Source organism: Hypanus sabinus, chromosome 5, assembly GCF_030144855.1.
Source record: "Hypanus sabinus isolate sHypSab1 chromosome 5, sHypSab1.hap1, whole genome shotgun sequence".
Lineage (NCBI taxonomy): Eukaryota > Metazoa > Chordata > Chondrichthyes > Myliobatiformes > Dasyatidae > Hypanus > Hypanus sabinus.
This window is the reverse complement of record NC_082710.1, coordinates 81,498,208-81,511,480: the sequence shown is the minus strand read 5'-3', so window position 1 is coordinate 81,511,480 and position 13,273 is coordinate 81,498,208.

Genomic DNA, 13,273 nt, shown 5'->3' with positions numbered 1-13,273 from the left:
ATCCTTTTTGATTCTGCATCCCTAATACACTGATACTCACCCTGCTGTCTGCAATAATGTCCTAACATCTGACTGCCTTTCCTGACAGTCTGACTGTGTGTTATTGTTATTTGTTTTTTTTTGTATTTTCAGTTTGCCTTCTTTTGCATATTGGTTGTTTGTTCAGTCTTTGTGTGTAGTTTTTCAGTGATTCTAATGTATTCCTTAGTTCTACTGAGAAGGCCTGCAAGAAAATCTCAGTGAGGTACAGTTTATCGTGATGTACAGCATGCACACTTTGATAATAAATTTACTTTGAACATTATACTTCTATTCTGCATTTTGTATTCTACCTCACTGCACTGTGTAATGATTTTAACTGTACCACCGGCTTTTCACTGTACATATCACAATAATTAATCTATTCTAATTCCAAAGCAGTTGACCTCACAAAATATTCATTCTGTTGAGGTAGCCCCTTCATCTTGTGTGCTTATATTCTATTGAGGCCTCTTTACTTCCTCCTCACAGAGGGTGGTGAGGTATCTTGTTTAACTCAGAGGGTTGTGGCCTCTGGAGGTAGCTAAAAAACAAGATGATATTTCCAAAGACTGAGTGAAAGCTATGGGGTACTGGCACAGAAAATGAATTGATGACTGGTGCTGACCAGCCATGATCATGCTGAATAATGAAGAATGCTTAAGGGGCCAGATGACCATTCACAATCCCACTTAACTCCATATCACCAGTAAACTTGGAAATGTGACACATGTTCCCCTCAATGATGGTACTACGTACCATATGGCAGGGGGATGGGAACCAGGATGATAGAGCTGAGAAAGAGCCAGCAGGTTTGCAAGTAGATGATGGGTGTAACATCAATGTAAGGAAGGACAAGCAAATGATTGGATACAAAGGCAGACAGAACCAAGAATTAAATTGTACCACAGAGGCAAAATTCAAAAGGGCGAAATTGCAGGACTGAAAATGCTGCATTTAAATGCACGAGTATTTGGAATAAGGTGGACAAACTCGTGGCACAATTAGAGACTGGTTGGTATGATATTGTATGCATCACTGGGTTGTGGCTGAAAGAAGGCCATAGTTGGGAGCTTAACATCAAAGGGAATATTTTCTATTGAAAGGACAGGCAAGAAGGCATAGGGGGTGATATGGTTCTGTTGGTAAGAGATGGAATTATATCTTTAGAAAGAAGTGACAGAGAGTCAGAAAATGTTGAATCTTTGTGAGTGGAGTTAAGAAACTGCAAGGGTAAAAAAATATTATGGGAATCATATATAGGCCTCCAAATAGTAGCCAAGATGTGGTGTAGCAAAACAATTGTAATGGGGGACTTCAATATTTAAGGAGATTGGGAAAATCAGGTTTTTTTTAATAAATTTTTTTAATTGAATTTTCAAATGGTTACAGAAGGAAAACAATTATCAACCCCTCCCCCCTCCCCTTAACCCCTCCTCCCAACATATCCTTGTAGAAAGAGAAAAAAAAAGAAAGAAAGAAAGAATGCCTGGATATTGAAAGATCCCCACATGCTCCATGTATATATTTAACATATTATAAAGTTCATAATAGCTTTAGTATATATATTTATTTCTTTCCCCAAATAACCAATAATTTTATCTTTGGAGCACCTATATATTTAATCCTATCTTTTGTAAATAAGGGTGCCAAATTTTCAGAAATATTTCATATTTATCTCTTAAATTATAAGTAATTTTTTCAAATGGAATGCAGCTAAAAGCTATATCTATTTTCATTTTCTTAATGTATGTTAAAATTCTAGTCCATTAAGCCTATTAACATTAAAACTTAAAAAATTCAGTAAATTAGTCATTATTTTTAACAGGGTTACTCCAGTCTATAGTAATACCTAACTTTTCAACTTTCGTAGTACCTTGGCGAATCTTTTTAAAATTCTCCATGTTGCTATGTGTCTCCCCACTGATTGTCCAGGCAAAGAAAGAAAGATTAAAGAAAAATAGATTATAAAGAAAAAAATAACAAAATACCCCCCTACTAATGTTGTGAATAAAAAAAAAACACAACATTACCCCCTCCGTTGTATGGGTCATGGCAATCGCTGTGATTACACACGTGAATCCCGTAGCAATCGATCCGAAGTTCCCCCAGCTCCCCGTAACATAAAAAAGTATATATAAGAGAAGAAAAAATAATATCACTACTCTCAATTAATATTTCTCAAAGTTTTACCTTTCACCCCCTGTATCATATAATTGAGAATATATTTAAATATTCTTCTGTCTTTAAACATCCATCAACTCCATTCACTGTCCCTGTCTTCATCTTTAATCCGTTTCACTTTTAATTCTTTGGCTGTGGTTAGCGAATATTTCAGAGTTCTTGTGCAAATTCTTCTGCATCCCGATAATCAGTAAAAGATCTTCTTTTTCCATCATCCAAAAAAATTATCAGGGTTGCCGGGTGGCACAATATAAATTTATAACCCTTTTCCCATAAAACATTTTTCGCTGAGTTAAATTCCTTCTTTCTCTTCAAAAGGTCATAACTTATATCAGGATAGAAAAGAACTGTTTTCCCTTTTATCATCAATGACCCATTTCTCTTTCTGGCACGTTGGGCTGTCACCTTCAGGATCTTTTCTTTATCTTGATAACTTAAGCATTTTATCAAGATTGATCGTGGGTTTTGATCAACTTGAGGTCTTGGTCTTAAGGCTCTGTGAGCCCTTTCAATTTCAATTAACTGGGTTCCTTCTTCCATTTCCAAAATTTCCAGAATCCATTTTTGAAAATAATTTATTGGATCCTCTCCCTCTATACCTTCTTTAAGTCCAACAATCTTAATATTATTTCGTCTGGTAAAATTTTCAAGTACATCCACTTTTTCCAACAACTGTTTACTTTCTGATGTGCAGGCAGAAATATTATCTTCCATTTTATTCACTCTATCAATGGTGTCTCCCATTGCTTCTTCCAAGTTTTTAATTTTCTTGTCCATTTTGTCCTATCTTTTCATCATTTTATCAAACATAATCATATTTTTATATCTTTTTTATTACTTTTAATGCTTTTAACTTATGCATTATTTGCACCAAAGGTTTTTTTATGTCTCCAATATCTCCTCCAACCTCTTCCTGGTACTCTTCTTTGTTTGTCTCTTCATCTTCGTCTGATTTATCCAGAGAATTTGATTCCACCTCATATTCACTTTCACTTTCAGTTCCGATCATAGCTGGGATTTGTAGTTTGGGTTGCTCGTGTTTGTGCATGCCCCTTCCTTCATGCATGCACAATTCCTGTTGCTCTTTTTTTTTGGGAAACGGTTGATGTTGCCGCAGTTTTCTGTTCTGTATCGCCGGGGGTAAAATGCACTTGAGCCCGAGGCTCTTTCATGGCGGCAGGCCTTGATTCTTTTCCAACTTGTGTTGTCTTCAAAGTAGTAGTTTTCTTCTGCTTCTGTTTAGGAGACATATCTTAAGACAATCCTGAGTAGTTTATATGTAATTTTAAAAAAGTATTTACTAACTTTTCTTCACTTAAACATTATTTTACTGGTTTTTTACGGGAGAGCTGGATTTCCACGTCTCGATCCTACGTCATCATGTGACTTTCCCGCCGGGAAATCAGGTTGATGTAGGATCACAAGAGAGGGAATTTTTGAATGCTTACAAGATGGCCTTTTAGAGCAGCTTGTGATTGAGCCTACTTGGGGAAAGGCTATCTTAGATTGGATGTTGAGTAATAACCCAGATCTTATAAGGGAGCTGAACATAAAGGAACCCTTAGGAGGCAGTGTGATTGAATTCATACAGCAACTTCAGAGGGAGAAGCATAGTTCACATATAACCATATTGCAATGGAACAAAGGGAATTACAGAGGCACGAGAGAGGAACTTGCCCAGGTGGATTGGAGGAGGATGACAGCAGAGCAGAGATGGCTGAAGTTACTGGGAATAGTTCACAAGGCACAGGTTAGGTATGTCCCACAGAAGAAGTTCATAAAAGGCAGCGGTAGGCAAATTACTATTAACAACAATTTTATCTATATCTCTAGCACTATATATTTTATTTATTTAGAGTTACTGTGTGGAATAGGCCCTTCCAGCCCTTAGAATTGTTTTGTCAGTGACACATCAAATTAACCCTAGCCTAATCACAGGACAACTTACAATGACCAATTAACATGCTCTCTTCTTGCTGCTGCCATCAGGTAGAAGGTGTAAGTGCCTCAGGATTCATGCCACCAGGTTCAAGAACAGTTACTACCCCTCAATCATCAGTTCTTGAATAAAAGGGGATAACCACACTCACTTGCCCCATCATTGAGATGTTTAAAGTGTGACCAATGATCTCATTTTAAGGACTCTGTCTCATTATCTCATGTTTTTGTTATTTGTTGCTAATTATTTATATTTGCATTTGCACAGTTTATTGTCTTCAGCACTCTGGTTGAGCTTTTATTGATCGTGTTAGTTGTTGTGCTTAGAACATCCACAGGAAAATGAACCTCCAGGTTGTACATGGAGACAAATATCTACTTTGATACTACAACTTACTTTGAACTTTATGAGTAAGTCATGGCTCGGACACACAGCCAGGGGTGTTGGTGTAAGCAGACACAATAATGATGTTTAAGGGGTGCCTAAGGTGCATGTGGCACAGTGGTTAGCATAACACATCACTGGACAAGCAATTGAAAAGTTAAGGTTCAATTCCTGCTACTGTCTGTAAGGATTGGTACATTCCCCCCATATACACATGGCTTTCCTCTGGGTGTTCCAGTCTCCCCCACCCCCCCCAACATTCCAAATATATACAGTTTGTACAGGTTAGGATTAGGAAGTTGTGCACATTCTATGTTGGTGCCAGAAGCATGGCGATACTTTCAGGCTGCCACTGCACAATCCTGAGATTGTGTTGGTCATTGATGCAAACGATGCATTTCACGATAAATTTCGATATACAAGAGACAAATAAAGGAAATCTTATCATCTTACAGGGACATACAGAGAATGCAAAGATATGGACCATATACAGGCAAGTGGAATTACTTTAATTTGGCAGTGCAGTGGACACACATAGTGAGCTGAGGGCTGTTTTTGTACAGTACTGTTTTACATTTTATGTTGTGCACACTCAGGATATTGTGTGATGTTGCGAGAGACAGCTGATGGTTTGAAAGATCTGAAATGGTCAGTCCTTACAAATTGCACGCTTGGACATCCTCAGAGTAGGGCTGGAGGTGTTGATTTATTATGATGGTACGATAAGATGATCTCTTCTTAGTACAATAAAATGGACTTGGTCTCACAGTCTACTTTGGGAATGCCTTGTGCCTTAATTCTGCCTGCCACCATTCTCTCTAAGCTGCATGTGTGCATGGCCACTCAGTAGCTGAAATGCCCCTGCACACATAGCCTTTGTTGCTACACAGATAGAATTTTTTTTTACATACAATTAATATAATTTTGAAATCTATGTTAATAGAATTGTTAAATACCCTGTAATTCATGAAGTGTTAATGAATATAATCCATGCATTTTCTAAATAATAAAAGACATTTAAAATGCTGTGCAGTTTTCAGGCCATGTAAAAATGTCTTACTCACAGCAGTGGTTGGTTCACACAGCTGTGAAAAAAAACATTAGAGGCAACATTGCTGCCTGCACAGTTTTTTTTCCTGTAAAACTTGATTCTGCTTTGTGTTATTGCTTGTCCCTCATACAGCCTTGATGTACTGATATGATATATTCTGTCCCTGTTCAGTGGTATATTTGACAATAATAAACCAACTTAACAATTTACCATATGCTGCAGTCCGCTGCCATTTCTTCAGTTATCATTGACCAGCCATCCACAGAATTCATTCAATTAGTTTTGTTTCTCCCCACAGATTCCATCTGACACACTGCCCTTCTCTGTTTTTATTGCTTATTTCTAGTGTCTGCAGGATTTTGTTTTAGAAATATGATGTTCCAATCGGAAAGACAATTTTTAAATCATCACCAAGTACATAACCAGCAAAATTTTCTCTCATTTCATCACTTTCATTTGAAAGCATCGTAATCAAAATGTTTCTACAATGGAATGTAGTAATGATGAACAAGAAACATATCTGTGTTAAGGATTGATTTTATTTAGTTGTATGCTGGAGCTAATTGAAATTTTGAACTCACTGCTGCAAGTGTTTTTCTTTGCTCCTTTCTTTCTCTTTCTTTTGCTCTCTTTCCCTCTTTTTTCTGTTATATCAGGGGATCTTGATTGATTTAACCAATGTTCTATTCTTCACTCAATAAAATTTGTGTCCTATGCTTCAACAACCTGAGACTAGGAATCTGCCTGGTGATACAAACACCAGAGAGTCTGATTGTCAAGTAAGTCGATGTGAAAGATAAACTCAGATAGTTTGTTCATCTACATGACATTATTCATTTAAACTGAATTGTTAGATTGTGGAAAATTCATCCTGCTAACATAGTACTTACTTGTCATCAGAAGATTCTAGATTCAAGGACCATATCAGAAAGTGCTGAGGATATTCAGCAAATTGGACAGAACTTGTTTGGAGACAAACAAGTGTTCCAATTTCAGGTTGACCTGAAGCATTAACACTGATTTTTCCTGCTCAGATGCTGTCTGACCTATTTCCAATTTAAGATAGTGCAGGTGAATCTCAACAACTTCTGTCCGGTGGTCAATGAAACAAGGGAAACAACTAAGTACTTTGTTAATCACTCTTTTTCTGGCAAACAATCATTGCAAACAATAGCCTGTAACTTCCCTTTGGTCTTAGAGGCAACTTGATGTATAATACTGAGGCGAGGCAAGGCAGCGGGCCCATCACTGACAGCAAGGAAGACCCTCGGTTCGATGGATTTAAGCCTGGGCTGAATTTGAAAGGTAGGGCACAGGCCAAATAAAGGTGGCAGGGTCCTGGACACAGAGCGTATCAAAATGACTGAACCCAACATATTAGGTTAAATGACAATTTAAGCACCAGACCTGATTGAGAAGATCAAGGTGTCAGGGCCCAAATCGAGGGGCGGGCAACTTGAGTTTGCTGCTCTGCTCTGTGCTGAACTAAAGCTCTGTGGACAGAATCTCTTTATGGACTTCAATTCAGAACGCTATTTGTTTGCATTTATTGTATTTTCTCTGCACATTGGGTACTTGATGGTCTTTTTTTTTAACTGGGTTCTTTTGGGGTTTATTCTGTGGCTGCCTGTTATGAGATGAATCTCAAGGCTGTATAATGTATACATCTTTGATAATAAATTTATTTTGAACTTTGAGCACCTCCAGCAATTTTCTGATTTTACCTCAGAATTCTACCATCTGCAGTTTTTTTGTATTTTGGTTTCGGGGTCCAGATTGATCCATGGAGATGACAGGTGTGAGTACAGTGACGACAGATCATGGGAAGATTACATAGAAACATAGAAAAACTACAGCACCAGACAGGCCCTTCAGCCCACAAAGCTGTGCCAAACAGGAACTTACTTTAGAAATTACCTATGGTTACCCATAGCCCTCTATTTTTCTAAGCTAAATGTACCTATCCAAAAGCCTCTTAAAAGACCCTATCATATCCACCTCCACCACCTTCACCGGCAGCCCATTCCATTCACTCACCACTCTCTGCATTAAAAAAAACTTACCCTTGATATCTCCTCTGTACCTGCTTCCAAGCACCTTAAAACTATGCCCTCTTGTGCTAGCCATTTCAGCCCTGGAAAAAGCCTTTGACTATCCACATGATCAATGCTTCTCACCTATATACACCTCCATCATCTTATATCACATCCTCCGCCGCGCCAAAGATCATTGCCAGAGGCTCAGTAATCTCCTCCCTCGCTTCCCACAGTAGCCTAGGGTACATCTCATCCGGTCCCAGAGACTTATCCAACTTGATGCTTTCCAAAAGCTCCAGCACATCCTCTTCCTTAATATCTATGTTCTCAAGCTTTTCAGTCCACTGCAAGTCATCCCTACAATCACCATGGTCCTTTTCCGTAGTGAATACTGAAGCAAAATAATCATTAAGCACCTCAGCTATCTCCTCCAGTTCCATACACACTTTTCCACTGTCACACTTGATTGGTCCTATTCTATCACGCCTTATCCTCTTGCTCTTCACATACTTATAGAATGCTTTGGAGTTTTCTTTAATCCTGCTCTCCAGGGCCTTCTCATGGCCCCTGCTGGCTATCCTAATTTAATTCTTAAGCTTCTTCCTGCTAGCCTTATAATCTTCTAGATCTCTATCATTGCCTAGTTTTTTGAACCTTTCATAAGCTTTTCTTTTCTTCTTGACTATATATCAACAGCCTATGTACACCATGGTTCCTGTACCCTACCATCTTTTCCCTGTCTCATTGGAATGTACCTATGCAGAACACCACACAAATATCCCCTGAACATTTGCCACATTTCTGCCGCACATTTCCCTGAGAACATCTTTTCCCAATTTATGCTTCCAAGTTCCTGCCTGATAGCATCATAATTCCCCTTACTCCAATTAAACACTTTCCTAACTTCTCTGTTCCTATCCCTCTCCAATGTTAAAGTAAAGGAGATAGAATTGTGATCACAATTTCCAAAATCCTCTCCCACTGAGACACCTGACTCCTGACCAGGTTCATTTCCCAATACCAGATCAAGTACAGCCATTCCTCTTGTAGATTTATCTACATATTGTGTCAGGAAGGCTTCCTGAACACCTAACAAACTCTATCTCCTTGAAATGCCTTGATCTAGGGAGATACAAATCAATATTTGGGAAACTAAATTCTCCCACCACAACAACCCTGTTATTATTACTCCTTTCCAGAATCTGTCTCCCTATCTGTTCCTTGAAGTCCCTGTCACTATTGGGTGGTCTATAAGGAACACCCAGTAGAGTTATTGACCCCTTCCTCTTTCTAACTTCCACCCACAGAGACAATCCTTCCATGACTTCCTCCTTTTCTGATCAACAGTGCCACACCCCCACCTCTTTTGCCTCCCTCCCTGTCCTTTCTGAAACACCTAAAGCCTGGCACTCTGACCAACCATTCCTGCCCCCGAGCCATCCACCTCTCTGTAATGGCCACAACATCATAGCTCCAGGTACTGATCCATGCTCTAAACTCATCTGCTTTATTCATGATGCTATTTCATGATAATGGGTGCTAGTTAAATCATCTCATCTTGCACGGGGGCATAAAAATGTTCCACTACACCCTTTCAAAGTACAGGGAAGCTATCCCTGGTGGACTGGCCAATATTTAACCCCAAAACAAACATAAAATCACAACACCACTGATCCCAAAATCTGCAATAAAAGCCCAAAATGGCTGAAGGTGTCCACATCTGCCAAAAGAAAGTCAGAGAGAAGGGGTGGAACCAGCCAACCCATTGTGTAATGTCACACCCATAACTGCTAGCAGTTAGTGGTGCTCTGGGCCAGAATGTGAGTATCTGGAGACACACACCATTCATTTCATTTCACCAGAAGTTATTTCATACTCAATTTCCTAACCTTTCTGCTGGTGGGTGGCCTCCTTTTCCAGGAATACAAAAACCATCGATTTTTTTTTTTGCAGCACACCAGAAATGCTGAATCATGGGGAGCCCACTGATCAGGTGAGACCATAGGAGTGAACAGAGTATTTTGCTCAGTCTGGGTCACACAGTGATGCAGCTGGAAGAACCACTGCCCTACAGTTCCAGCAGCCTGGGTTAATCCTGACCTCCAGTGCTGTCCAGATAAAGTTTGTGACCACGTGGATGTGTTCTAGATACTCATTTCTTTTCATATTCCAAAGACACGCACATTGAGAGGTTACCATCATTTTTAAATTGTGCAGGGGGACAGTTCAGTCTTGGAGGCTGGAAAGAATAAATCAAAGAGAAGGTTAGTGTGGTAATGGATTGTTCTGTAAACTTACAGGCTGAATGGATCCTACGGCATGGGAAATATGGAAAATGGGATTCAGAGCATGAGAAGTGAGAGGAAATGCATTGCTTATTAAGTTAATAGAACATAGATCATAGAGCAGTATATCATAATTCAGGCCCTTCAGTCCATGATGTGGTTCCGACATTTTAATCTACTTCAAGATCAATCTAACACTTTCCTCCCACATAGCTTTGCATTCTAATTTCATTCATGCCCCTCTCTAAATCACTTTAACATATCCACCTCTAACCCACCCCAGAATTATGTTCAATGCACTTGTCACTCTGTTTAAAAAGCCTATCTCAGACACCATCCCCCCACCTTCCAGACTCTCCACCAATCACCTTCAAGTTATAAACATGAGAAAGCCTGTGGATACCGCAGATCCAGAGTAACACACACAAAGTGCTGGAGGGAATCAGCAGACCAGGCATCATCTATGGAAATGAATGGACAAGGGAAACATGGAAGGAGCAATCCCCACGGAAAGCAGAGGAGGGAGAGTCAAAGATAGTATTTAGTGTTAGGATCTGTTTGGAGATGTTAGATGTCACAGAAGATGATGTGTTGTCATCACAGGCCTTAAAGTTATGTCCGCTAGTTTTAGCCATTTTTGCCCTGGGACAAAGATGCTGGCTGTCCACTCTATCTATTTCTCTTATCAAAATAAAGGACACTCCATTGTGTTGTGCTTGAGTGAGAGAGAGTGATTGTAATAACCAGATGTGATAGAACTGATCTTTGTTTGAACTGTTGTTGTTATTACCAAAGCCAGCTGTCAGCATTTACCATAGAGTCAGAGATTCATACAACTTGGAAGCAGGCCTTTCAGCCCAAATAATCCATACTGACTAAGAGTTCCATCCAAGCTAGTCCCATTTAGGCATGTGCCTCTGGCCCATATGCCTCTAAGCCTTTCCTGTCCATGTACCTGCTCAAGTGCCTTTAAATAGTACCTATGCTGCAACTGGAACTGAAAAAACGTGAGTGAGACAGTGAGTCCTCTGAAGTTGTAGTTGTTATTACCTATTACAACATGACACAAAATGATGATATTGTTCAGCCTTTAGATTTAATGCAAAGAACAGGTATACATGCGAACATTCTTATCAGGAGGCCCCAATATCTCAGTAATTGGCCTGGATGACCTGCATTCTTCTGTGTCCTTATCAAATTCACTTGCTTATACCACAGAGTGGCAACACTTTTCACTTATGTCAGCTTTTATACTTCCTGCTGTCATTTATTCTGGGAGTCATATGTTACCTGCATCATTCTGTCTAGTTCAGCCACATCGTGCATATACACCACCTTCCCAAAACCATTGTAACCAACACTGCTAGTCCGCTCTTTCAGCTTTAATTCGCCAAAGGCAAAGTTTAAAATAAATCCATTCCCAAATGCATCACAGCATTCCTCTTCTGTCTATATTTGATTATTCATGAAAAATTACATCAATACATGCAAAGTTTAGACCACATGTCTGTAATATTTGCATTGTGCAGAGGTTGACAGACAAGCTCACTGCTTATCCCAGCTGGAGGATGGCAAAAGGCAAAGGAATAGGGTGCAATGTGGAAAATTGTTAGCAAGTGGTAAATTAGAAAACCCTCTTTAATTTCCTTCAATTTGATGACCTTTCCTTGAATTTGAGCATATATATTTGATAAGATGTCATTGAAATGAAACACAAACTTGTCCATTAGCTACATTTAACGTAGCTTATTTTGATGATTATTCACAGCATTTTTATTTTATTTTCGTAAAAGATTATTAGTTGATTATCACAGTTCTTTAAAGGTCTTCGGTGTGCACAAGCTGACTGTCATGTTTCTATTTGTTAACGATGATTACTCTTCAAAAATACTTCTATTAGCTGTGAAACACTTACCATTTTGTAAAGTTGTGTGTGTGTGTGTGTGTGTTATATGTATAAATATGTGCATTGCATATGTCATCAAACTACCAAGTGATATATACACACCTCGCTTAAAGTAAACACAAAGTTAGACCTGCATTCCCAGGACATATCCATGCAGCTACAAAGCAGGCACAACAAGGACCTTATTTCATTAGGAGTTTGAGGAGGTCTGGTATGACACCAAAGATACTCACAAATTTCTACAGATGTACTGTGAAGAGCATTTAACTGGCTCCATCATCGTCTGGTATGGGGTTGAGGCCTACTGCACAGGATCAAAATAAGCTGCAGAAAGTTGTAAACTTAGTCAGGTCTATCATGGGAACTAGCCTCCACAGCATCCAGGATGAAGGAGAATTACCTCATTGTGAAGGAGGTACAGAAGCCTGAAGGCACACACTCAATGATTCAGGAACAGCTTCTTCCCCTCTGACATCCAATTTCTGAATGGACATTTGAACCCACAAACACCACCTTACTATTGGTTTTATTTTTATTTTTGAACTATTTATTTAAATTAACTTTTTAATTTACATATTATATACTTACTATAATTCACAATGTTTTTTCTATTGTTACGATTCAGCAACAATGAATATAGAATTGAGACAGGTTTTTTATAAACAACTAAAATTTTTATTAAACACTGCTCAAAAAAACCAAAAGTAAACAAATGACTAACTTAACCAGAAGTCAGCTGCTATACGGCGGCTCGAATAGTCCTTAAACGAGAAATACGAACACAGTTCTTAAAAGTAGTAAATGCAGAATTCGAAATGATTTACACAGTTAAGAGAGATTTTCCTAGAAGTAACAAATTCCTCGATGTCACGACTTTACTGCTGATCCCAGCCAAAATATGCCTTGCCTGAAGAATTTATGACGAAGGAAATAAAATGGCTTAAAAGCACTGACCTTTTCCTTTTGGCGAATAGCTCACTGCCCCAGTCCTTTCTGCTCTTACCGCAGGGACCATCGTAAGTGCAGATTACTACCTTCTGAATGAAGATTCTATAAGGTCAATCCTGTATTACCACCAACACCAACTTCACTCGATCCTTCAGCTTCCTGAACTTCGATAATTCTTCACTCTCTGACTGGACTTTAACTGGCAGCGATTTTCAGAACTGCCAGCACAATGATTCTTACAGTAGAAGTTAAAACTCAACTTTAAAATGAAAATGCATCATAAAATCAAATACGCAGCAGAATGGAGTCACTGCGAATTAAGCCACGAACTGACCTGTGTCGCAGCGATGTGTGCTCCTTTTATACCTGTTGAAACAGGCCATCACATGATCTCTCATTGGCAGGAAAATTACATCACTCCACCATCACGACCATTACATCATGCCCAGCAGAGCCTCAATTACATCATGGTCATGTGACAGTCACAAAATACCCACAGGGTATGTAACACTATTATCATGT